Genomic DNA, 22,894 nt, shown 5'->3' on the forward strand with positions numbered 1-22,894 from the left:
GACAGTCATTTCACCCAATATTTCAGAAAATGGCCAGGAAATGAGCCTCCTACAACAATCAAGTCCTCTGTACAGATGGTGCTCAGGGCTCAGGTCTTCTGCACAGACAGGCTGGGATCTAACATGAGGAGAATCCTCCAGAGAATTAAAAGGAGGGACTTCCCCAATGCCACAAACTGAACTCCTAAACCACCAGGTCAGAAACAACCTGGTCCTCTATGCCAAATAAATTGGTCTGTCCAGGTACTTGATTTTTGCATTGGAGGTCTGGAGAGAAAGTGGTCAAATGGACTACCTCAAAAGAGGCTGTCATTAGGTCCAAGACACTCATGAAGAGTGGAGAGTTGGATGATTCCAGGACTTGAGAACTGTAATCTGTTTTGAAAAGTCTAAAGAAAGATTAGACCGAGATACTCCAAATGATGAGTTCCAGGACTCATTTCTGAAGTTCAGAATCCATCCAAGCTGTTATCCAATAGAGCCTGTACAGACTATTCCCTCAACAGAAGACCTGAGATGCAAAGAGAGGCTTAATTGTAGGGCTACAACTGGTAATGTAGGTGGCCCTCAGTAAAGCACAGGAAATGCTGATGCACTGGAAAAAATGGGGACAAATAGGCATGCAATGTTGATGTACAAGGTGAAAACAGATCTGGCTGATTCACTCTATAATTTCTGAACTAGAAAAAAGGCAGTCATGGTTTTGCGATCCAAGATGGGGCTCACTTTGGGTATGGGAATAGTGAACAAGTAGAAAAATATCCTAGAAACCATGTTGTCACAAGAACTGAGACAATGGCACCTAGCAACAGAAGACCCAAGAGAACTTAATTAGGATCTTCTAAATTGTGCAAAACTCCAGTTTGTAGCCCTCAGAAACTATTTCATGAACCCATGTATTGCAGATGCGAGATTTGTAAGGACCATAAAGGGTTAAAACACATTTCCCCACCACAAATGAAAATTGTGCACCTAAATTCAGAGGAATACTGGTCTAAGAATTTTTCAGACAGAGTGCCAAGCTTTGTGGGTGGACAGGGAATCAAGCTAGAAATAGAGTTATGGCCTCACTAGACAAAAGGGCCTTGAGGAGGCAATGCAGGTACCAAATATCTTTGTAAATGTTGGGCAACTAACAGCAGAGGCAGAACGGTACAGAACAGCGGACAGAGAGTAGTCGGGTCACAAGCCAGGTTTCAGCAACAGAAGGTCAGGTAATCAGGAGTAAGCAAAAGAATAGTCAGACGAGCCAGGGATCAGAGCAGGAGACGGTCAGCAGAGGTCAGGATCAAGCAGGGTCGGCAACAAGGTATCTCACGCAGGAACAGACGAGCAGGGAACATGGAATGAAGACCATACGGCAATGTGAGCATTGCACGAGCTGGTTTAAATAGCCCGTCCGGTGCCGACAGGCACGCCTGGGTCCTAGTGCCTGCCCGGCCGTCATTGGTGACAGGCGCGCCTGGGTCCTAGTATGGGTCCCACCTGCCTGTATGTCTTGTTGGGATCCTACGCCTTTGCAGATTTGTGCGCCGTGGTGATCTCTGGGATTCCTGACAGCTAGTTAAATGTATAGTATATTGGGAGGGTCATCATTTTTGTTTGGCTTATTGGACTTGGTGCAGGGACTCATTAGATGCCTTCAGCTGCCATTGTACTCTGTTGGGCTTCTGGTGTATTTCTGCACTTTTAACTGCTTGCCGTCCAGCCACTGTAGAAAAATGGCCACAAGGTGGCACCGCTGGACAAAATCACGTTTTAAAACGTCATTTTGCAAAACAGGTAGGGGGCGCGCACGAGGCACGCACCCGCCCTACCCGTCCCGCCGATCGCGGCAGCGGATGTCAATCACTGGGTCCCGGACGGTCATTACCCGCCGGGTCCCGGCGATTGCCGGCAAACAGTGACACAGAGCACAGCAGCATTGTTTACACTGCAGCTCTGCTCCCTGTCAGCTCCTAATTCGCTGATCCTGAGAGCAGGGTTTATCTCTCGGGATCAGCGTGTTCCCGTGAAGTACACACCCCCGCCCCCTAGTAAAACACTGATCTCTGTTAGCACTTACCGGTAAATTTTGATGACTCTCATATGCAGCAGAGTGCCAGTACTAGTGCCACGCTACCTTTTAGTGAACTGGTGAGTACCAGCGGTCTAGTACATCTTGGTCTTTCACATACCTCCTTGATTTTTCAAGCTGCTTTTCACGGAATATCTGTATGCGTTGATTGTGGATTAAAGCAATTTATATGCACAACAATATATCGCCGCCAACCCAAATTCAAACCTTGCCAATTCGCATGGAAACTCATTACGGTTTCCAAATTTACATTTTTCTTGGGTCTAACCCTCAACATGGGCATTACTAAAAGAAATCAATTGCGGTTGTATTGGTCCGCAGACCCGATTCATTATATGCTGTGTTCTCTGCTGCCATGGCCAGGCATAGATATGAGAGTATAATGTGTTTTATGCATTTCAATGACAATACACTCTGTCGTCCTCAGGGTGACCCTGAATTTTACCGGCTCCACAAAATTCAGCCCCTCGCAAATCACCTTAACCAAAAATGTGCAGATGTCTATACTCCCCAGCAAAATATCTGCGTTGATGAGTCCCTGATTAATTTTTCTGGCCGCCTTGCATTCAAACAATTTTTCCCCAGCAAGCGTGCCAGATATGGGGTCAAGATGTAGAAGACCTGTGAGAGGACAACAGACTATACTTATAAGTTTCGGATTTACGAGGAAATAGATAGTCACGTGGAGCCCCCCGGATGCCCAGACTACATGGGGAGCAGTGGCAAGATAGTTTGGGACTTGGTGTCATCCTTTTTCCATATGGGGTACCACTTATACGTGGACAATTTTTATTCAAGCGTGCCAATATTTAGACATTTGTACAATCTTGGAACTGGCGCATGTGGCAAAGTGTGACCTAATGTGTGCCCACCATTAGAGGTTGGTGGATGCAGGGTAGTATATTCCAATGGTGGGCATACCACACACTTTTTCTGGCAGATATTTCTTCTCTTTTTTTCATTCAGATTCAGATAAAACCATTTTGATACAATGGTTTTATATGGCTTGTTACAATATATTAGTAGGCGTATCCTCAGGTTTCAGGAGTGCTGATTAGGACAGGTGTTCTTTATTAACTAATACATATATAAGACAGCACTTTTGTTGTTTTCTTTGTTATGATTAAGCACGAGATCATGTGAAACGCGTTAACAAGTCCTATAATTATGTCCTGGTGTTTTGTGTGTCCTATGGATCAATAAATACACACTATATTCATCTATCCTCCGGTGTGCGGCTGACCCTTCTTCCTATTGCATCGTATGTGATGGCGAGCCAGAGCCTGCACCTGTTGTGGATTGATCTGGATTGTTTGCCTGAGCGGTATACCTTTTGTTCTTTGGACACTAGCAATACTCTAGCAGAGAACTGTCACTTTGACAAAGGATGCACATCTCTGTTGAAATGGCTATTTTCTACTGTTGGGAACATAATGTCCAAACTGTTTGAGAATTACATGTTTTGAGAAGCAAGGGCTGGGATTGAGACTGGACTGGTCAGGCTTTGGCACTTCTCAGCGTTGGATGTGCACAGTTTGTGTTTGAGTGTTGTGTGTGATCTTGGATAATCAGTTCCTGTGGCATATGCCTGTGCCTATATCATATTTACTAGTTCTAAAAAACTTTTTTTTTTTTTTACATTTCTTAAGTTACTTCCTGGTCTCTAGGCCTAGACATCCTGGGATTCTGCAGGAGGGGATGAGGGATATTCTCAGCTAAGCACTCCCTCCTACCAACATGCCTAAGCTAAAGGCAGATGGATTCCAGGAAGCTACATGAATCTTCTGCACTTATTCAAGTTGGCCACTACCACAAATGCTAGGGGGTGTTTTTCAAAGTGATTTCTCAGCATGGAGACATGGATGAATGGGTTTGCTTTGAATATTAAAAGTGAAGTAAATAACATTTTGGTTTGTGGTGATCAGATGCAGTGTAGTTCCGCTTTAAACAGGTTAAATATAATGCTCTAAAATATAGTGAGAATTTTTTTTTAAAAAAATGCAAATTTGAGTTTTTAAGTTTTCATTGATGGTATTCTAGAGAAGGTGATTATTCTGCCATACATTCACAGCAAATCAAGGATAGATTACACCTTTTCTCTTATCAGGTATAAACCAGACCCTCAATCTCTTAAAGAAGCAATTTAAAAATTTTATAAATCCTTTTTTGTTCCTGCCGACTTATGTTCTTAACTCAGTAGGAATATGAAGAGTAAAAAAAAGGAAGACACTAAAAACACTAAAACTACACTGTAAGAGAATAAAAAGAGGATTATAATTGTAATGTAATGCAAACAGAGACTATTTAAAAGCTTAGCATCCTAAATTAACAATTCGTCTTGGCTCCCTATGATGTCACAGATTCCAAAATACGGGTCCAGTAAATCTTAATTACATACACTATACTCTGTGTATCATATACTGTATATAATACTGTTTATTTTTGTGTATTTATTTTCTGCTTGTCATAAGCCTACGTATACCTGTTTCTCATTTTGAGTAGTGTGTGTTCCCAGCTATGTAGGCAGTTCTTTGTTCATTTACAATGTTTAGCATTCATTGTGAGAGTCAGAATTTGGGTCATATGAGGCCCCCAAGTGGTTACTTTAAAAAGTTCATCTTGAACAATCTCAAAGCAATACAGTCTACTGAATTTATTAGCTTGTTGTCAACCTGAATTTTGTATGAAATACTTTTCATTTGTATTTTTTTTTGTATACATGATGATGTTTGTAGGATACATAAACTGAACTAATTTACTTGAATGACCCTGTAAAATCAAAGCAATTGTTAAGCTATATTGAGGAGTTGTTATTCTAACTACTTTGAGGTTCACACGACATGCGTTTCAGTTGCTTTTTTTTTGCATCCAAAACGCACAGAAAGTAGGTTATATGGATGTCAATGTCATAGTTCACATCAGTGCTTGCAGTTCCAGTGTGTTCCGGTTGTAGAAATAAAAGTAGAACAGGATGCATTTTTTCTGCACATAACTGTACTGAAACACAGTAAAACACATCAAAAACGCACCTGAACGCACCAAAATGAACTAGAGCACATGTGTCCCTATTTAAATTGAAGAAAAAGAGAGGGGGAAAAATTAACTGAAATGCATAAAAAACGCACTGGAACACATCAAAATCACATCAAAACCGCACTGGAACACACCGAAAACATGCAAAACACATCCGGAACGCATCTGGACAGCCTATCTATAGTGTGAACCAGCCCTAAGGGTCAGTTCATACTACATGCATTTCAATGTGTTTTTTTCTGCATCCAAAATGCACAGAAAGTAGGTTATATGGTTATCAATATCATAGTTCACATTAGTGCTTGCACTTCCAGTGCATTCCAGTTGCAGAAAAAAAAGTAGAACAGGTTGCATTTTCCCTGCACAGAACTGCACTGAAACGCTGTAAAATGCATCAAGAACGCACTGGAATGCACCAAAAACATATTGGAACGCACATGTCCCTATTTAAATTGAAGAAAAAGAGAGGGGGAAAAATTTACTGGAACGCATGCAAAACGCACTGGAACGCTTCAAAAACGCTGGAATGCGGCAAAAATGCGCATGCGGAAACGCATCCAGAACACATCTAGACTGTGTTTTTATAGTGTGAACCGGCTCTAGGTGATGATTTTAGACAATGACAGTTTCACTACTTATTACACAGGCCAGGAAACCACCCATTAGCATTGGTGCAGGGTGTCTCTACTCTGGATGGAGGACCAATGGAGACACATTTGGACTGCAGCATTGACAGTCTGTGGAGAGGGTAGCATTAGATGCACTAGCAGATTTAAATGGCCTTGACTAAAAAACTCCAGCTAACACTTTTAAAGAAGGTACAGCAACGTTTAGTTCCTTTTGGGATAAAATTTTTACATAAATGAATAAAAGCTGACCATTATAAGCCCCCTCTCAGTGTTAAATGGTTTGTCTCAACCCTCTAATCTAACTGCTACTTTTACTGGAAACTTTGGTCTGTTAAAGGAAGTTGAAAAATAAGAGTTAGGCTAGGTTCACACTGTTCCAGGTGGTTGCAGATGCAGGAATCGCAGCTGTTCCTGCACCCGTAACCAAAATGTGCTGCTATGCGGGGCTGCCATTCATTCTTAATGGGACCCTCATGCATCTAAACCCACAGCACATTTGCAGGTGCTGGAACCACAGAAAAATTGAATGGTGCAAAAGCACCATGTGATTTCCCTGCGGCTGCGTTTTGAAAATGGTGCAACAACTATTTTTTTTTGCAGGCAATGCAGGCACAGCAGCCTATTTAAATGAATGACCTGCTGTGCCCACACAAATGTAGGCCGCTACCATGTGAGCCTAGCCTTATTGTATCACCAGGTAAAAACAAAGGTAAAAAGAAAACAAATGCAACCATCACTTTTCAGAATTGGTAAGCTGCAATATATAAAATTTTAGTTTTTGGGTTTAATACAACTTTAATTCTCTGTGCCCCGCTTAAGTCAGCTCATTTAGAATGATTTATTTATTTATTTTTTACAAATAGATCAAAGGATTAATGTACCTATACACATGCTTTATTTCAGTTTTGGATGGATTCAGGTAAGTTACATCACTCATGGGGTCATTTACACTTGTGCTACACAGGCAGTTAAAGCCCAGTGCAGGTGCCATAACATTTGATCTCTTTGTGGCAGAGGTCTCCAAACTTTCTAAACAAAGGGCCAGTTACTGTCCTTCAGACTTTAGAGGGTCTGGACTGTGGTCAGTGGAAGCAGAAAATTGCCTTGCATCAATAGGAGGGAACAATGACCTATTTTGGGAGTTAGAGAAATAGTGTTCCATTGTTGGTGTCAGTGAGAGGAATAGTGCCTCATCATTGGAGTCAGTAGGAGGAATTTTGTCCCATTGTTAATGTCAGTAGGAAAAAAGTGTCCCATGGGCCAAGTAAAGGCAAGCAGAGGGCTGCATCTGGCCCCCGGGCCGCAGCTTGGAGACCACTGCTTTTTGTACCCTCCACATGTGATGAATTGGGGCTGATATTTGCATATGTAGCGCCCTCCTAGTTCACAAGGGGAAGTTAGTGTCCTGATTAATAGAGAGGAGGGCTGAGAAGCAGCCTGGGTGTGATAGTCAAGAGGTCAAATTGTGGTCAGGTTTGAGAGGCTCTGCAGGCCAACCCCTCTGGAATTTCCCCCTGCTCTAGAGGTCTAGAGGCAGTCGGTGGATCTGAGGAGTGGCTGGCTTTTACTTTTGAGGAATCCTGGCCAATCCCCAACAGGAGGCTTGGCAAGGGGCCAGGACAACCCTTAAAATGAAGAGAGCCTGCTCAGCAGCAGGAGAGATGGAGGGGAGAGGTGGAAGAAAGAAAAGGATGTGAGATTGGAGACAGGAGCCTGTGAGGGGGCCCAGATGGAGAGGTGCTCACCTGCAGACAAAGGATCTTGGAAGGCTGAAAACTTGGAACTTTACCAGCCTCCTGAGAGAGGATCACCTGTGTGACAGGGAAGGAGCAGTCCAGTTAGAAGGCCTGGTAGCAGCCACCTGCAGCACAGCAGAGGGACCAAGTGAGTAAACCTGCACTCCCTGGGCCAGTAGGGGGAAAGGAGCACTCTAGTGGGGAACTGGATTTGCTGTCTTACCCAGGACTGTTTCACACCAGAGTGACAGGTACTAGATCCCCTGCACAGGCATTCACCCAGTATAGCTGTATGAGGAGAGGAGTCATCTGGGGTCTGGGGTGGTACTACAGGAGATACTGGCTAGCTCTCCAGAAGAGAAACTTTGCTGTAAAGACTTGCATAGGTGCTAAGGAGGTTTGTTGCCATTTCCCTTGGGCATCCCATATAACCCTTACCCCATCCAATTTCTAAAGCCCTATACAAACGTCAAAACAAAGATAAAGGAATGGTTCCTGTCTCCTGGTGCAAGTCTGAGTATAGAAAATGCATGTCGCCTGGACTATAGGGGGACCCAAATCTCTTGCAACTCCTAAGGGGGTAGTGCTGCGCATAGAAATACATTAGAATACCCCTTTCTCTCAGTGAAAATGCTGCTTCCTGCTCTCATACTCATGTGCTCTTTGTATGGGGTTGTACCCAGAAATCCCACTGAGTGAATGAGGTCTTAGACACAGAAGTGATGGATGCTGAAGACCCTGCAGGAGGCTGCAGCACACTACAATGAAGCAAAAATTAGACATGCACTATTTTTTTCTTATGCAGCACACCCCAGCGCACTGCTTAGGGATTTATTGACGCAGAGGTAGTGTTCTCAGCCCATAACAGGAGGTTTGAACCTCATAGAAATTTTGCCAGCTCATCCAATATTTTTTCTGTACTTGCTGTATTTTAAAACATGGAGAAATGGTATTGGAATGTTGTAAATGTTATTGTAATATTGTAAATATTATTGTAACATACTGTCTATGTTATATGTAATATTGCTGACATGTACTGAATAGACAGACTTAAACTTTAAGTACACTAGTCCTTTCAAACATTCAAAATAAAAGTGCATCCTGCTTTAACCACTTGCCAACTGCGTCTTGTAGCTTTAATGCTACAGTGCGGGGCGGCGGTGCAGAATCACATATATATTTATATATATATACTGCTCAAAAAAATTAAAGGAACACTTTGAAAACACACGAGATCTCAATGGGGAAATATATAATGCTGGATATCTATACTGATATGGACTGGGTAATGTGTTAGGAATGTAAGGACGCCCCATCATTTGATGGAAATGAGAATTATCAACCTACAGAGGACTGAATTAAAAGACACCCCAAAAATCAAAGTGAAAAAATAATGCAGTAGGCTTGTCCATTTTGCTGAAATTCAATTCAAAATGGTACTCAGTAGTTTGTATGGCGCCCACATGCTTGTATGCATGCAATTCCCTCTGCTAAAACCTACTTTTAAAAATAAATACAACAAGTTCCACCTTCTCCTTTTCCAAACACAAGCTATCCATTTCTGATAATTAATAGATAGCACAATCATTTATTACTGAATCACAACTGCATTAATTACATTAAAGAAACAAATAAACACCTCCGAAGCTAAAGGAATTTAACCAGATTATATTCTGGAAAAGGCTTGTACTCGTGTCATCTACAAAAACATCATCTTTCTTGCATAGTGCTCAAAGCTTAATTCTAACAATATGCAGTCAGGCTATGAGGGTAAATATCATAGTGAAATTGACATCCCACAAAAGGCACTAAAAATGGGTAAATGCAGATGATGTGAAAGGAAGGGAGCATGGTGACTAAGTGCTGGTATCTTTAGCGTGTCAGGGAAAAATAAAAATTTGCCAGTCTCTGCAAGTCATGCACATTTCTCTATATTTTTCTCTCTGGACATACAGAACAATACCTGTTAATCTAACAGATAACCAGTGTGCCCCTAACTTCCTGTTTAAGCTGACAACACAATGCTTTTGCTGCACTAAAATCCCAACCTGTGTTGTCAGCCTTGCCTGCTAGACTACAGAATGCCACCTATCTCATCCTTCACTGTTCCACTCAACATGCATTCATTGATTTCCCAACAAAATAATACTGCTTCCTTGACTACCAGGAATCTGCCCACACACTGTGTGTAGAAAAAAGGGCTATTGGAAGGTGTAGTTCTGGGGGTGTGCCTACATTGGTACGAACTGAGGTCCCAGTAGCTGCCTTTGCAAAAATTTTACAAGCCTGATGATTATGTCATAGGCGTTAATAATAGCTGTCTCTCACTAAGGGTGCAAGGTAAAAGAAAAAACTATTGCTGGGGCATGATCCAGAGTGGTAGAGGGAGGTATGGCAGCATATTCTTACGAAAAACATACAATTAGCCAAATGGTCCCCAGAAGATGGCACTTGATAACACACAACAGACAATGAGTGGCAAATAAACCTTAGACATTGCTATTACCTGGTGTGAATATAATACGTTTTCTGTATAGTGTTTATCACTTTGTAAACCTTCTGGGCTTGAAAACAACCTAAGGTTTATGTGTTTACGCTAAAAACTACTGATAAATATTAATAAGAACAAAATATTGTAAGGTAAAATATTTTAGAATAAGACATTTGTGCAAGCCAAGTAAATCATTGAGCATTAAAAACTAAATACATTAGTTTATGGAACATTTTGGATGTTTAAAATGAATATAAATTTGAAGGCCTGGCATAAAGATTGCTCTATTAGTAATTCTCTCTCTTAGATTGTAACTCCAGATTGTTGATATTCTTAAGATTTCTAAATGAGAGTGTCTGCCTTTATTATAAAAGCCTGATGTTATGGAGCTAGTAACTGTTAGGCTTCATATACAGTCAAACCCGGACTGGAACAAAAAGTAGGCCCGAAGAATTTTGGACAGAGCAGACCCAAGCCCAGGGACCCTTTCCTCGGAGTCCAGTAGTGGAACGTCAAGGCAACCTTTGACATTTAGTGGTGAGGTGAGAAATGCACAGTCCGGTTCCTCTATGTGCCGCCCGGTCAGCCCTCCTATCCAGGCGGCCCCAGCCCAGTGAGCCCTATGGCTAGTCTGGGCCTGTATACAGTAGATGGACAGTGAAGGAACATTAGGCGTAAGGGCGACTGCCCAGCTGAAAATTACCATGGTCACTGTGGAGTGGCCCAGCAAAAATGATTGCATCTGCCAGGCAATACTGCTGCCAAACGCAACCCATTCAAATTAATGAAGTTGCGCCACAACTGCCCTGCCACAGCATGTAATGCAAGTGGCTTTCAAAATTTACAAACTGCATCCAGGAAGATCACTTTTCACAGGGGCAGCAATGGCACCCACAAGTGTAAATGAGCCCTTATGGAGGTAGTGGATCTTCTGTGTCAGCCTGGGAGCACATAGAACCAAAGAGTGAACAAATGGTGCACCATACAAAATAAGGTAGTATAGAAAAGGGAATGTACAGCTCAGTCTACAGAATGAGGAGGTGTGGAATTCCAGCTTTAGAGGAATTTTACCTTGCCATGAAAATGTTATCCTGATTCCCTCAATGGGCTTTGGTTTTTGGATTTCAGTCCTATACTGATGGTCAGGAGAGGCCTCGAAACCATGTTATGTTGGATGCTCACAGTTCATCTGTGGCTGGCACCAGGGGCGGACTGACCACTTGGGAACTCGGGCACTGCCCAAGGGCCTGGGGTCAGAAGGGTGCCCCGTGAGATGCCCCTGGTACCTTTTCATAGGCTTTTTTGGGTGTGGTTTGAGTGTGGGCAAGGACACCGGGGCCCCATGATCCCCTATTGCCCAGGGGCCCCATGAGTTGTCAGTCCACCCCTGGCTGGCACTAGCTTTGGGTTCTCAACTGAAAGTTACCAGTCTGTTTGGTATTGGTGTTGGAATATGTTTATGTGAATCAAATAAAGCTGTGGCCCTTGCACTTCCAAGGAAGTACATTCTTAATGTCATAACTTGTGTAATAACAAGTGAGCAATATATGTTCACATAGTGCAGTGTTCTCCAAACTGCAGCGCGGGGACCAGATGCAGCCCTTTGCTTGCTTTAAACCTGCCCTTGGGAAAATATTTCATCCTCTGGCAATAACAATGGGACATAATTCCCCCCCCAGTGAAGGGGCACAGTTCCTCCTAACGACCCCAATTATGGGGCACAATTCTTCCCAGTGATACCAATGATGGGGCATGATCTTATCACCCAATGACACTAACGATGGGGAGAATTCCTCTAACACCAAAATTGGGGCATTGTTTACTTCCATTGATGCCGGGACATTTTGTAATTACCTCAGTTCGGCCTCCATAAAGTCTGAAGGACAGTAAACTGGACCTTTGTTTAAAAAGTGTGGAGACCCCTGACATAGTATATTAAAATAAACTGATATACCTACACTCCTCAACCATCATGAAGACATGTGAAATATCGGAAGTACAGCCCAGCATACAAAATGAGGTGGTATCTAGTAGGAAATATGCAGCGCAAGATACAGTATGAGGTGGTGTAGAATAGGGAATGTACAGCGCAGCATACAGAATGAGATGGAGTGAAATAGGGAATGTACAATGCAGTATGCAGAATGAGGAGGTGTAAAATGGGAAATGTACGCAACAATGTACAGAATGAGGCAGTGTGTAATAAGGAAAGTACAGCACAGTGTACAGAAAGGGAAAGTATGGATGAAGGACTGTACAGCACAGCATGCAGAATGACGCAGTATGGAATAGGAATTGTACAACTCAGTGTTCCTGCAACTCACCCCCTCCCTCCCTATCCACCTATATGTTGTCATTGTCCCAGCTTTATTGGCAGGGTTTAATCCTGCCAGCGAAAATGGTATCCTGTTGCTGTGGCTATAGACATGTTACTGCAGCTGCTTTTTGACCACTGCAGGTAACCTGATATACTCGGGAGGCTTAGTGTCCTTGATCACGCAGGACAGCCCGCACAACATGAGCAAACTTTCCTGGAATTTTGTCCTGCAAAACTATGGTTATGAAAAAAGTTGCAGTGTCTGTATCCCTTTAGAAATAGGTTAGAAATTAGTGAGACTCAGAGAACTCACCAGGCATTCATATAGCAGGGAATGCCTGAAATTTGACTTCTGGTGAGTGTATTACGACGTGTCGGGGAGATTGACTTCATATTACACTGCAGAAGTCTGGGGAAACAGTGATCCAATCACACAAGCAAGAAATTGGATTATGGGACTGTCATGTTTCACATGACTGTCATATGCCCTTAAGTGTTCTTTGTATTTTGTCTCTGCTCCTACCTTTCCTCTGGTTTAGCTCTTGCTGTATAGATATCCCACCCCTTTTCCCAGTAATGCATTTCAGCTTCTAACCTCATGTCATGAACCAGATCACATTATGATCTTTTGACCTATCCAATGTTCATTGTTGTAAGATTCTCTCAGTTTATGGAATAAAGTTCACAAGATCTACAAGGTGTCATCTGATCGAGTCACTGCCTGTGTTATTCAACCAAGATTGGAGTTATTGCTATCTCATCACAACTGTAAGTTACAGAGATCACACTTTCAATGCTTAGATTGGAGAGACATAACAGGGACCATTTTGTACACCAGTATCAATTTAGCAGTACATCAGTATTGGATTCTGAATACGTGACCTGGGGCCAAGTGTGAGAAGACACATTATATTCCCCCCCACTGTGTCCTGTAGTAGTGATGTGGGTGCTTACAGAATAAATCACAGCATGCAACAGGGTGTGCACTAATCAGAAACATATAGAAGAGTGTCTGATATGATGATGCTGTCAGTGGCTTTGTTCTGCTAAAGAGCAACGATTCCATAAATCAGCATGTTTGCAAGGCCTTTAAGATTTTTCCTGAACAAAGTTTAAAAATACATATTTAGAATATCTCTGCAATATGTATATTGTATATTTCCTTTTGTTCTATTAAAACATTGAAAGTTGTGAGAGATGGATGCTCTATCACTGTGTAAAGATACAGCTGCCTGTTTCAGCAGGGAAAGGGTCCCTGAACTGGTGAAAAACTGGATTCAGGGTGTTCTCAAGCCAGTTATTGCTCCTATGTGTGTGAGAGCAACCTAAGCCAGATATGCAGGAAGCGTCTGGGTTTTGTCTGACCAACACAGTCAGGTCTCCAGGCCAGGCTCACATCCGAGAGTTCAACATTATGAAAGGACAGAGGTAGTCCATGTCAGAATAGGCCAGTGTGTTTGAGCGGAGCAAGAAACAGTCTGTATGTGAGCCAATAATAGGTCCAGTCTGTGACTGAACAGAGGGCGAGACTGGGACATCTCTCTCCAAAGGAGGACTAGATAGAGCCGTGTGACAAACCAGGAGGCTGAAACTTGTTTAGATTTGTTAATATGCTGAACAACCCCTGTGTGGGCAGAATAGTGTGTTATTTTGATGTCTAGATGAATAACAGTATGAAATAGCCCTAAAACACATTCTGCTGAGTGAACTGAATCCTTGGAAAACTTTCCATTTGCAGCCAAATATCACAAAGAACAAAAAAAATACTTGTTGATCTGCCAGAAAGCCAGTGTATTCCTAGCTTCCTTGTTTATGCAGTTGTAGCGTTACTCCCATAGGAACTGCAGGAATATGGTCCAGGTCCTCCCCAGTTACTTTGCCCCGCAGCCAGGCACATAGGCTCATTCACATGTTTCCCCAATAACCAGTCACTGGTCTTGTTTTTGTTGTTTTTATTTTTGAAGAATTTGGATGGGGACAAGTCAGATGAGTGGGATACTCCAAAAATAGGAACTATGTACATTGAACCTTCAGGATAAACTATGTTAGAGTCCTTGCTTGAATCAAATAGTGGACTTCAGATTTAAAGCCGAAGTAAAAAGTAGTAGTAGTAGTAGTAGTAACAGTGGTGATAGTAATAACTTCTTTAGAGCCCCAGAACAGTGTCCCTTTAAGGTGGACAAAGCTCTTTGGAATACTGGTCAATGTTCCCTTTGCTAGACCCACAGCTGACTTCCTAGCACCAGATAACACCCACACACTGCAGAGAAAGCGCTTTTGGGAGGGCTTTAGAGCCTACATCATCAGCTACAAGTCTGTAAGATCAGGTCACCCATTTGAGGCCACACAGCAGTAGTTTCCTGGGAGGGCAACGTGCTCTTTTCCGGGCTTGGACTATCCTATGCAGGAAAGACCCAGCGACCCAGCATGCCATTAGAGCCAGTCTCTCTGCTGCCATCTGAATAAATCCACACCTATCATCCAGAAACTTCTAAAGTAGTTTACAAAGGAAGTTAGGCAGACTGGCAGCACCCGAACACACAGAGCAGACCTAACAAAATGATCACAGCTCACCAAATACAGTGAGCTAGCTTTTACCTAACAAATAATTACAGCCACTCTGACTATAGAGCGACAACTAACTTTACATGTCAAAAACATAACTAATTCTATCTATCTATCTATCTATCTATCTCTTACACCTACCTAGGAGGGTGCTACACAGTGAAATCCCAACGAACATTGCCAGTTCCACCTGCTGGACTGCAGAACTCAGCCCAACCCTGTCCTTGCTATCGTACTCTACATGCACACTTGATTTTTTTTACAGGAAGACAATTCTATTGCTTTGACTCCCAAGATAACACCCACACACTGCAGACAAAGGGCTTTTGGGAGATGTAGATCTGGAGGTGAGCCCACATCATCAGCTTCAAGAATTTTGCAAGTCTGGTGATGATGTCACAGGGAAATGCTGTTTCTCATTACAGGGGATGGTAAAAGAGAGAATAATATTGGAACATGATCTATAGAGGCATTGGGAGGGTTGGCCTAAACGTGAGCAATACCGGGACCTTTTTGTTCAAATGGTCACTGTCTGGCCCCACTAAAGTCTGAAGGACATGTAGCGCTACGCCCACAGGAGCCACAAGTATTAATTGGTTCTTTCCCAAACAGTACAGAGGCCACCAGTCATTCACTCTCGCTCCAGCTTGTAACAGGAGAAGGACTGGGGCATGAGGCAATTGGGACAATCTTCTCCTGAAGCAAATGTGAACAATAAAGAGTCTGTCCCCTCACAGCTGAAGATCATAGGGCAAATATCTTGAGCATCTGGTTTTCTTGTGCTGATGCACAACTGCTGGTACCCAGTCATTCTCCATAACACTGTACAATCACAGGGATCAATGCACGTTCCAGCTTACTCTGTACACAGTCCAGTGAGTAAGACAATCTTTTTCTAGACCAGATCCCTTTGGAGAAATCCTGAAGTCAGTTCTAGATCACTTCCAGGTCCTAGCTCTGCACCACTAAGACCTCACAAAACAAAAACACAGTCCATAGGCTGCCTCAGGGACAACCTTCCCATCTCCCCCCCTCCCGAAGCTGGCAGCTCTCCTTACTGGGGTAAGACAATCTCTTCAGAGCTCCAGACTATTTAACAGCTTCCCAGCCTCCATTTAGATTCACCTCCCCAAGGATTGGCTGATCAATATTCAGACTGGCTATTTTGATTCTCCATCCCTAGAAGCTTTTTCTTGAATCAGGGGGAAGCAATGCAACTCCCAGCCTGAGAAACCCTGAACAGACCAGGCCAAAAAATATCTGCTCCCCTGATTACAGGGTGGGCACTACAGACAATACACTGGCACTTTATTTAGAGTTTGGAGACCCCTGATCCAGAGGGGCAGAGGGAAGGTTGGGGGTAAATGGGCTATTGCCTGGATATTTTTCAAATCGACTTCATTTTCAAGTCTTTCAAAACTGAGCATTCAGCACTCCAAGACAGTATGATGTTTCAGGGTTGATTAATTTATCCCAGAACAGCCAACAAGAAACCTTTATTTTTTCACATTAACATTGATAATTGTATTTATTCAGTAAAACATTTTGAATCTCATGATTGGGGTATTGATTTCAGGTATGGTTTTGATGACTTGAGCTACTTATTGTTTGGGAACAGGGGAACTATCGTTACAGTTTTGGTATTCCCCCTTTTGAATCCAGTCCTTGCCCCTGCAGGGGGCCCCTTTTGGAATTATAATGGATATTGCAGCTAGCAAATCAGCTGGAGTTTCTAACAGTGTTTAGTGTTTATCAGCATCCATGCCACTTCTTGAGAATGTGACAGCTGGGTTGTAAGCTATGTCTGACCTCTTTTCTAAGATCCTCCCAGTATAAAGTTTTATGTGCAGTTGTACATCTGTTTGACATGTCTGCATTGCTTTCATGCTCTGCAGTCTGGTTTAAAGCAGAGCTGTACTCCAGCATAATCAAGCCTAACAAACAGCATCCTTTTGTGTGCTGAAAAACAATGGTGAAAGCAGGTGGCACCAACACCAGTGTCAGCTTGATTTCATGATGTCTTAGGCAACAGAATAAATGTTTTCTGCTGAATGGAGTGTTCTTCTCCTAGGCAAAAAAAAAAAGAATGAAAACAGCAACTGGACAAAAGATAAAGATTAAAAAAAAGTTTCTATAGAGTAAGCCCAAGTTGTAAAACGTGCCAAGAAAGCCCAGTAACTTTACACTTTAACTCTTCGACCTGCACATCCCATCACAAATCTGAAGAGTTTTACTTTATGGCCTCATTCCAGAATCATTGCAACTGTGAAGTTTACTGAAAATGTTAAATGCTAAGGGGAAAGCTATTTTCCTACACATGGCTGACTTCTTATCATAGTTACATGGGTTGGGGAAAAACACCAATCCATCAAGTTCAATTATTAAATGTCACAGTCACTAACTTAAAGCAAGACTTTGGAAATATAGTTCATAGTGTCATCATGAATATTGTGTTATGAAATGGTTCCGTTTGGATGAACATTTAGTACTTTTTTCCTGTGCTCAAAATGATATGCTTAGTGCCATTCCATTCTTTACATGTGCTGTACACATTTATACCCCATTCACTACATACAATGTGCTGTTCGTTATACTTCACAGTGATCCACTCTGAAGACTACGTTGTACATTGTACTATTCACTGCTCCACTCTGTATACTGTACTTTACGTTATGCTACATACTGGATGCCTATTTCATAGTACTGTAAATTACATATCTCACACTGCTCCATTCTGTACACTGTGCTGTATAGTACATATTTCACACTGCTCCATTCTGCATAATGCGTTGTATATTACCTATTTCACACTGCTCCCCTCTGTATACTGTACTTTAAGTTATGGTACACACTGCCTACATATTTCATTCTGCTCCAGTCTGAACACTGTGCTGTGTATTATTTATTTCACTCAGCTCCACTCTGTACATTGTGCTGTATATTACAAATCTCACACTGCTCCACTCTGTACACTGTGCTGTACATTACATATTTCACACTGCTCCATTCTGCATAATATGTTGTACATTACATTATTCACACTGCTCCACACTGTATACTGTACTTTACATTATGCTACACATTGCCTACATATTTCATTCTGCTCCATTCTTTGGTATATTATTTATTATGCACAGTTCCACTCTGTACATTGTGCTGTATATTATATATCTCACACTGCTCCACTCTATACACTGTGCTGTATATTACATATTTCACACATCTCCATTCTGCATAATGTGTTGTATATTACATATTTCACACTGCTCCACTCTGAACACTGTGCTGTATGGTACATAGTTCTCACTGGACAATTCTGCACACTGTGTTGTATATTACATATTCAACACTGCTCCAGACTGTATACTATACTTAACATTATACTACACCATGCTTACATATTTCACACTGTTCCATTCTGTACACTGTGCTATATATTACTTATTTCACACGGCTCCATTCTGTACATTGTGCTTTTCCTTGCATATTTCACACTCCTTCATGCTGTGCTATACATGATACTCTCCTGCATCAACTTTTACACCATGCTGTGCACTATACAGCACATCACTGCTTATTCTGCTGTGTACATTCTTTACTGCACAGTGCTCTGATCTGTACATTCTGCTGTACATTCTGTACACCATATTACTGCATACTATACACTATGCTGTAATATATATATATATATATATCCTCCATTTTTTATAATTTACTGTATAGATAGAGCTACCTAACATCTTTCAACTGGACTTGCACTAAAAGCTATACGATGATCTGGATAAATGAGAACCTTCACAGACTATCTACTGTATAATATATACCTAGTCCCTGTCTGTTTCCATAGACAGCAGATTGCATCCATTGTCATGAACACTTCTGTGTAGAAATGTGCACACTTATGCTATTAGTTCTCATGCACACTGGGCATTTTAAAAATGCCAGTAGCATTAGCTGTATAAAGTCACGGTAAAAACACAAGTTTTTCCGCATGTTTTAGCATTTTTGCATTAGTGTTTAGCCGTGGTTTTCCTCATTTGCGTTTTTTCACACAAAAAAATAAATAAAATTTTGTCTAAAAAAAAGCTCCAAAATGCCAGTTTGCTGCGATTTGCCGTGTTTACCACAAATAGAGCATTTTTACAGCTAAAAAACTCTAGAAACCCACTAGTTCTGGGGGGGGGGGGGGTTCTTCCAAAAAATGCCCCTGCCAAAAAACGCTGATTAAAGCCTATGCTGGGCAGTTTACTAGCTGTGGAAAAAACACCAAAAGCCAAAAACAACAGCTGTAAAAATGTCCAGTGTGCATGAAGACTTATACTGTATTTTGTGTAATTATATAACATAACATTGTAGCTACTACAGTATCAATTAATCATCTTCGATAACATCTGCTTGCAGTCTATCAGTGCGAATGTCTCGGAGGTCAGCCCTCTGACATCACTGGTAGTGATTTCTCAGATGCGTAACTGTTTTACCATTAAAATCTAGTATCACTGTGATGGGAATTCAATATGTATTCAAATTACTGGGTAAAATGCAGCATGGGCTATTTTACTGAAGGTCAGGATCTACAAAACAATGTCACTTTTAACAACTTAGTAATATAATGGAGCTGGCTTTCAAGAGATTGCACTTGAGCAAGTTCTTTTGATTGACTTTAATGTTGCTGCAGAGTACCATTAGTGTGTGTTAGTGCCTTCTTTCAATCTACACAAAGCTAATCATAGGTTTGATAATCCTTGGCTTGCAGCTCCCAAGAGCATGATGTATTCTCTATAACTGTAAATGACCACATTCTGTCTGCACTATTACTATAAGGTTTCTTAGGAAACAAGTACATGGATTGGTCCATGGCTAATCAAAGCTGACACTTACGCAGACATTAAATCACATTTCCCTTTTAAGATAATATAGTTAAGATCTTATTAGTTAAAATGGTACTTCAAAACAAATCCAAGAATGTGGAGAAGTTTTCAGGCCAGAGAGGGATATTATTCCTAGTGAGAGTTTTACTGTTCAAATAAATGAGGATTCTAAATGCCTGCAACACAGTTGTATATTATGTTAAAAGGGGAAATAAAGGCAACTCTTGTCTCTCTGAAAGAAATACTGGCATATAGCAGCAGAATTGCAGGAGAAAATAAAAAAAATATATATATATATATATATATATATATATATATACAGTATATGAAATGTATACCTTGTTTCTCAACATTATTACAAACACAGGCCAAAGTATTTGCAGTGCTGCACGGTAGTTGTGCTTTAGAGTTCAGCCTCACATTTGCACTGCATTGTAGTGTATTAAAGAACACATGTTAACGAGCATTGTCATTTATTTGATTGGCTGTCAAGGCACCACAAGGCAGCTAAAAGCCAACGTGCACCATTTTTCAAATCCAATGCACTATAACTATGCCATGCATTAAGGTGCACTGCAGTGTGAATGTCTTGCCCACTAATATATAAATCCATTGGTGCACCATTTAAAATGAATGACACTACAGCACATGGCCCACTTTTTTAGTCTTTTAAAAAGCAGCACTCAGACATGCTACCACATTTTCACTGCACTGCGTGAAAATGTGGTATCATAGAACAAGCTAATGCCAGGAGAGAGCAGAGAGGTGACCATATTATTGTGCTGTTTTTCCATTCATGGTCTTGTCTGCAGGCTCAGGTTGGGTAAATGACACATGTACAGTAATAGAGAATTTAAAGTGGAAGGCAACTCAAAACGTAACTAAGTCTAAATCTACTCCCACCCCCATTCTAAGCTTATTCTTTTTTTTTCATGAAAGCGTTATTGTTCAGAGGAAAAAAACACAAGAAGTTAAACAGTATCAGACCGTATCATGGTTAAGAAAGCACACATAAAACAAGATATACATTGAGTGTAGCATAGGCTATCAAAGTACAATTTATATAAGAAATGTAAAAGTCAGTTATGGTTCAATAATAAGTGGGAAGAGCCCAACAGAACAGCCGTTGTAAGGGAATTAAAGCATGTATGAAATATTAGATAGATTGGGTTGCCAACTCCAGGGGGTTCAGCTGATACTCCACCTAGGTTGTACAATTGTTCCCACCTTATGTTCTGAATCGGGACGGGGGCTAATGTCAGTGTTAACATTTGGAAGCTAATGTGTCCATGAGTTGTTAAGCCTATTCTATCTACCCTGTAAAAGGAAAGATGTCTACACTTATCTATTCTGAAGTTGCTCCAGTCTGGTCACATGGTCAGGTCCCAGTACCGGCTTCAGTGTAGAGAAGGGACAGCTGACAATGGATTCCCCATAGTAAGCCTATCAATGACATCATCGCACAAGCTCTGCAGCCATTAACGACGATCTGTCCTCTACACTGAAGCCTGTGCTGGAGAGGTCATATGGCTGGACATGAGTGACTTCAGAATAGGTAAGTATAGTCATTTTTCCTTTTACAGGGTAGATAGAGAAGCCTTAGATTGAGTGTGGGAGTAGATTTAGGCTTTAAGTTGTGGCTTCCACTTAACTGTAATAGAGAAAGTGGTTGTGTGCTTTGTGAGAGAACCATATAAATCGTAGAACTGGATGAACATTTAATAGGTAAATAGTTACTATATGTACTTTATTTTATCTGTCTTTTTAGCTGGTTTTCTGGAGTTTAGATTGATTAAGTTTCTTTATTTCTTTCAACAGAGGGCAAGGATTTCAAATCTGCAAAGGACCCTCAACCCAATTGACCAGCTGCTGTCTATTGAAACTCTGAGAAGTTCAAATAAGAAAACCTGCTCTAGTTACTATTTTTTCCTCACAGAAAATGGTGGAGTCTACCAGTGGGAATATACCAGTACCACTCATGTCTCTCTCCACACTCCATTGACAGGAAAAGTAATGTTTGGAGATAAATGTGTCTAGATCTCACAGGTACTGGAAGGTGGTCAGAGTAGGTCTTCATAGTTGACCAACTTCCTATGTCTATGGGTCCTTTATACTGTAGGTTCCACAATTAAGCCTGGCATGTGTCTATTGTTCTTCTGAAGGATATAGAATACTTTGTATTGTTTGTATAGACTCATCAGTGGTACATGTCTTGTAGATATGTCTCTGGTGTCTTATATTTTCAATAGCTGTCACCAGCTGCATGTTCCTATTAAGCAAGAAAGGTTCTTCTACCAAACTGCACATTCCTTTCTGGAAAGAACTGGCATTGGTCCAGTATAAACATAGTTAGCAGTTCTAGTCCATTCAGTCTATATTCTAGGAAATGTTTCATAAAAAGAAATAAACAAAAGTACTCCTCCCTTGTTTCCAGCAAATAGATTGGTTACACCCTGTACTGTGATTAGCTGCAGGCTAAATGCTATAAGTTATATAAGTGTACTTGTAAAAGAAATATTTTTATGCCAGAAAACTTTGAACAAACCGTTTAGGAACAGTAATCAATATACATATCAGTATTAACACTGCAAAAATCACTAAATCTGTTAACAACATAGATAAAAATAGTAACACACTCAACTTATGTTTAGTGCAATTTTAAGTGTAACTATTCATTTTAGGTGTAACTCTAGTAAATCACTACTGAGATGCAAAAGCAGACATCTCCTGCAGACTGCTCAGCTTTGGTTTAAAGGGGGCCAGGGAGCCCCAAAACCCAGAGCACACCGTATTACAAATGCCAAGCAGTGCTCAGAAGGTCTAAATGTGGCCTTCTCCTTCCATGCTTCACCATTGGATTCATTGGTCCATCACTGTGTTGGCTGACTACAATGTAATAACAAGGCACAGGATTGGATCAACCAGAGCTTAGCTTTGCATTCCTAGTCTTTAGTAGTAGTTCGTCCCAAGTTTTTGGTCACCTAGAGTGATACAAAAGAAAGCTTACCTAAAACTGCAGATATGAGTCAGTTTCTCAAAGCAGAACTAAAGTTACCTTTAAAAAATTGTAGCAGGTAGGATTGTAGGCAGGTGCAGTCTGCATTCTCCACTGTAGGTAGCACTCAAACCGGAGTGGTTGAAGAGGAAGTCAGGAGAAACATGGTTTCTCTGGAGTTTC

The sequence above is a fragment of the Staurois parvus genome, unplaced genomic scaffold (assembly GCF_062004578.1).
Source record: "Staurois parvus isolate SC_StPar_1 unplaced genomic scaffold, SC_StPar_1.0 ptg000025l, whole genome shotgun sequence".
NCBI lineage: Eukaryota > Metazoa > Chordata > Amphibia > Anura > Ranidae > Staurois > Staurois parvus.